A 5,586-nucleotide genomic window follows, 5' to 3' on the forward strand; every position below is an offset into this window, starting at 1 on the left:
GGACCCACACCAACTTCCCTGACTTATTTGCTGAACTCCATACGTCCCCCTCGTCCTCCCGCCACATTAGGTGGCTGGAGGTTGGGGTCCTTGCCTGGACTCTTTGGACTGTTCGTAATAAGCTTGTGATCGAGCGTACCCCTCTCCGTCGTGCTACTGACGCTCTCTACAAATTCTCGGGTTTCCTGCAGCTTTGGCGGCCGCTTAGCCGTCCCCTGGAGCACGACGCCATCTCTGCCTTCATCGCCGATCTTCGCTCGATGGCCGTCCGCCTTTCGCCACCGCCGCCGCCGCCGCCGGAGCCTGACTAAATCCCCGGCGCGGGTCTCGCTTTGTTTTTTCTCTTTCTTTGGGCTTGTTGAGCTGTGCCCTCAGCAGAACCTTATGACTTTTTTGTGGTACTTGGGTGTGTGTGTGTGGACTTGGTGTGGTTGTATGTCCTTTGGCGGTCTGTTTTATCTATAAAGCGGGGCGAAAGCCTTTTTCGGTAATCTCCAGACACTTTTCCTAGGTGGCAACTTATTTTTAGGGCAACTTCCTAGTTCATTCCCGAATGCTTCCAATCTACAAGCTCTCGATTTGTCGAGGAACAACTTCACCGGATTGATGCCCACCATGATTGGCAAACTTACCAAACTCTTGAGTCTGAATCTTGAATATAATCAAATCCAAGCACACAACATAGAAGACTGGGAGTTTTTGAATAGCTTAGGCAACTACACAGAGCTACAAATGTTTTCCATGAGTTATAATCATCTATCAGGACATGTACCGAGTTCATTAGGTAACCTTTCAAGTCAACTCCAGGAATTATACTTGACAAACAATCAACTATCAGGAGATTTACCATCTGGCATAGCAAACCTTCGCAACCTAATTTTTGTAGCACTGGGACGAAATAACTTTACAGGTGTGGTTCCTATGTGGATTGGAACTCTCAAAGCTGTGCAGGTAATAGGCTTATTCAAAAACTTCTTTGCGGGGGCTCTCCCATCATCCTTGTCAAACTTGACTCAATTGGGAGCTCTCTACCTACGCTTGAACCAGTTCACTGGTCACATACCATCAAGCTTTGGAAACTTTCCAATGCTTCAAATATTGGACATTTCCCGCAACGAACTACATGGCAAGGTTCCAATGGAGATCTTTAGAATCCCAACACTAATTGGAATTGATTTGTCATTCAATAGCCTCGATGGACAACTTCCTACCGGCATTGGAAATGCCAAACAACTCGTGAGATTGAGAGTTTCATCAAATAAACTATCCGGAGATATTCCAAACACTTTGGGTGATTGTGAAAGCTTAGAAGGCATTGAGTTAGATTCGAATATTTTCAGCGGAGGCATTCCCACATCGTTAGACAAGATAAGCAGCCTCAAAATTTTGAATTTGTCTACCAATAACTTAACTGGGTCAATACCAGCATCTCTTGGCAGCCTGGAACTTCTTGAGGACCTAGATTTGTCATTCAACCATCTTAATGGAGATGTTCCAACAAAAGGGATCTTCAGGAATGCAACTGCCTTGAGGATTAACGGAAATCAAGGGCTTTGTGGCGGGGTAAAAGAGTTACACATACTAGCCTGTTCTGTTGTGCCTTCAAATTCAACTAGGCACAAGGAATCTTTAGTGCTCAAAGTGGTCATCCCAATAGCATGTGTTGTTTCAGTTTCTATAGTCATATATGGCTATTTGCTATGGATAAGAAAACACATGAGCAAATCTATATCACTGCCATCATTTTCTACAAAATTCCCCAAAGTTTCTTTCAACGACCTAACCAGAGCAACCGAGGGGTTCTCGACATCTAATTTGATTGGTAGAGGAAGATACAGTTCTGTGTACCAAGGAAAACTAGTTGAAGACCAAAATGAGGTTGCCATAAAAGTCTTCAACCTAGAGATAAGAGGAGCACACAAGAGCTTCATTGCAGAATGTAATGCATTGAGAAATGTGCGACATCGCAATCTGGTCCCTATTCTAACTGCATGCTCGAGCATTGATTCTAAGGGCAATGATTTCAAGGCCCTGGTGTATGAGCTCATGCCACGAGGAGACTTACATAAACTACTATACTCAACTCAAGACTATGAATGCTCTTCAGATTTGAACCTCATTATGATGGCTCAAAGGATAAGCATTGTGGTGGACGTGGCGGATGCACTGGAGTATCTACACCATAATAACCAAGAAACAATGATTCATTGTGATCTGAAGCCTAGTAACATTCTTTTGGATGACAATATGACAGCTCATGTTGGAGACTTTGGGCTGGCAAGATTCAAAGTTGGTTCCACAATCTCATCTCTTGGTAACTCCAGCTCTTCTTCTATTGCAGTAATGGGGACAATTGGATACACCGCTCCAGGTAATGGTCTTTTTTTAGTCTCAAGTTTGTACCATTTTTTTTCCGCATCTATGTTAAGCAGCGAATGCGAAATAACTCCACTCCTTTCATTCTTTAGAATATGCTGGGGGCGGTCAAGTTTCAGCTGCCGCGGATGTTTACAGCTTTGGTGTCGTTCTCCTGATGACATGTTTAAGGATGGCCTCAACATTGTGAACTTTATAGAGGCCAGCTTCCCCGGTAGGGTATTGGAGATTGTCGACCCCCAACTGCTACAAGAGTTGGAGGAAACTCCAATGGCCTTGAAGGGAAAATGTTCAGAATGTCTTCTATCTATGTTAAACGTTGGCCTTTCTTGCACCAAGCCATCCCCTGGCGATCGTATCAACATGCAGGAGGTGGCTGCCAAGCTACATAGAATCAAGGATGCTTATCTCAATGCTAACTGAATAGACAAGTTGTTGTATAATTGGCTTTTATCACATAGCGTCTATGTTAGAAGTATTAGCTACCTGAACAAGTAGTTTTTGTATAGTTGGTATTTGTCACATAGCGTGTATGTAAGGGGCCCATATTTATAAATCCACACGTTGTCGGTGTTACTGCGTCAGCCTTGATAGTGAAGAAGGAAAACGAATAGCATTTCCAGGCATCAATCAGACTTGACCCGGAGTTTATTTGGTTTCCATTGTAGTCAACAAGTATGCTTGACAGGCTCACACTATCCAAGTATGGCAACAAATTGACCCACATAACGAAACAGAGGACCATTTGTCTACAGCCTTTGAAAGAAATTGATGCCTGCAACAAGTTCCCCTTCCAAGTTGGTATTTGTTAAATTTACCTACAGAACGAAAAAAGGACATTGGTGTAAAACCATATCCAGTTATTCAGGGGGTATATGCTAATCATCAGTTATGATTTATTAAATCTGCTCCAGTGACAGTCCAATTTAGTCTCTCTGGAGGTACTAGTTTGGATGGTAGGCCAGAAAGAAACAAAAAATAAAAAAATTGTGTGGTGGTCACTGATTTGCACTGAAACTCAGATCAGCGCAAGCATGTTACTGCTTATTCTGAACCTGAACTCTTATGACATGTTTGATGCTTACCTACTACCGTACCTTTGTCACATTTGCCAGTTAGAAGTCTGCATTTCTAAGGTCGGCATCGGATAGATTAGCCTGCACCTGAATTCAGCACCAAACAGTAAAAAAATAAAATCACTTACTGTCTCAGAACTCGACACTTGACAGTGGTCAAGCATCACTACAAATTGTCTGTTTTTTTTTCTACTGCTGGCTGGAATCTCTGAGGAGAGGAGATGAAGAAACAAATGCAAATCAGTAGGATGCAGCAGGAACACAGATTCAGAAAAACATTCTGAACATTCAGTACTTCTGTTGCATCAATACGTTGACATTGATCACATCCAAATATGTCGAGAGTTGAGACGGCAACTGAAGATAAGCATGTAGTAGCATTTGCCTGCCCCATATACGTTGGAACCTCCGAAAGAAGTGTTCCCTGTCACAAGCGGCCCTTCGAAGCTGGCGTTTGTTATATTTACCTACGCAACGAAACAATGGCAAGCCACATCACAAGATCAGTGTAAAAACATATCCCGTAGTTACACAGTGTGCTAACAATCATAAAAATGATGGAATATTAGTATGTTCTAGTGACAGTCCAAAATTGCTCCCTTTGAAGTGACTAGTTTGATCACCAGGAAGAAACAGAAAAACAAGTTTTTTGTCATGGTAACTGAACCGAACGGGTGACTTTCCAGGTTTGTAGCAAGGGGAAGCAAAATTCAGAGCAGCAGAAGCATGGGCTGCTTATCAATCTGAACCCAAAAGATCTGCTGCCTACTATGCAGCTACTTATGTACCTTTATCACATTTACCATCCAGAAATCAGCGTTTATAAGTAGATAAGTGTCAGAGAGACAGGCAGTTGATCACCGTAGATTCGGACTCGACACTTGTACATTGGGCAAGCATCACGCCAACTAGTGTCTTTCTAGTGTCTACTGGTTGGAAGATCGCCGGGGAGATAAATAACAAATACAGTAGGCTACCTGTGAAGTCTGCATCGAAGAAGCTTGAGCCGAGCAGCTTTGCGCCTTTAAAGGTGGACTGCATCAAGAACACAGGATCTGAGAAAAACAATAAACTCTGAACATTTTCAGAGGTTCTGTTCTGTTTCTACATGCCTGAAAGTTCACTCATGACCTGCTGCTTAATGACTTTAAGAACTTTCCAAACAAAAACTTGATCACTGAAATGCAAAGGAACTTGGGCCTTCATCGTTTCCAATCCTAAATGTGTGTTGCTGAAGGGATTAGACTTGGTCCCTCGTATCAGTGGAAGAGGTTAATTAATTAACTAATTATGATGAGATTAAGTGGGTGAGGCGGCCACTGAAGTCTCTGCCGGCGAGGTCCTGCGCCCGCGTTTTCCTCCCACCCACATACTCACGCCACGCCATTGACTCCCACCTGACCGGCCGCGGCCTTCCTCACGCTGACTGGTGGGACCTTTTCCCGCATTTTTAGTCTCTTCACTTGGCTCTCTCACACTGGTCTGGGTGCGTTCCGGCCTAACCTAAGATATATGTTAAACCTAGCTAGCCTCTTAGGCCCGTAAATCAAAAGATAGAGCACCTTATTCTAAAGAAAGAAAGACTAATGCATCTAAAACTACGATTTCCATTAGGTGCCCACCATGATTGGCAAACTTACAAAACTCTCAGAAACTTGAATTAGGTGGAAACTTCTTTATAGGGCACATTCCTAGTTCATTCACTAATGCTTCTAATCTTCAAATTATCGATTTGTCAAGAAACAACTTCACTGGATTGGTGCCCACCATGATTGGCAAACTTACAAAACTCTCAGCGTTGAATCTCGAAGATAATCAATTCCAAGCACATAGCAAGCAAGATTGGGTGTTTTTGGACAGCTTAGGCAACTGTAGTGAGCTTCTGGTATTATCCATTGGTTCCAATCGTCTATCGGGGCATGTACCAAGTTCGGTAGGTAACCTTTCCAACCAACTCGAGCGTCTATACTTGGGGAAGAATCAACTATCAGGAGATTTTCCTTCCGGCATTGAAAACCTCCGCAACCTGATTATTGTATCATTGGGGGAGAATCACTTTACAGGTGTGATTCCGGAGTGGATTGGAACTCTTAAAATTTTGCAGCAAATAGGCTTATACATGAACTTTTTAAAA

At 43.1% G+C, this 5,586-nt stretch overlaps 2 pseudogenes; both read left to right on the forward strand.

The window, feature by feature from the left end:
* Positions 1-2,799, forward strand: part of LOC123064702 (receptor kinase-like protein Xa21) — a 6,301-nt pseudogene extending 3,502 nt beyond the window's left edge.
* A 988-nt stretch (positions 2,800-3,787) lies between these two features.
* Positions 3,788-5,586, forward strand: part of LOC123067276 (receptor kinase-like protein Xa21) — a 3,995-nt pseudogene continuing 2,196 nt past the window's right edge.

The sequence above is a fragment of the Triticum aestivum genome, chromosome 3B, assembly GCF_018294505.1.
Source record: "Triticum aestivum cultivar Chinese Spring chromosome 3B, IWGSC CS RefSeq v2.1, whole genome shotgun sequence".
Classification (NCBI taxonomy): Eukaryota; Viridiplantae; Streptophyta; class Magnoliopsida; order Poales; family Poaceae; genus Triticum; species Triticum aestivum.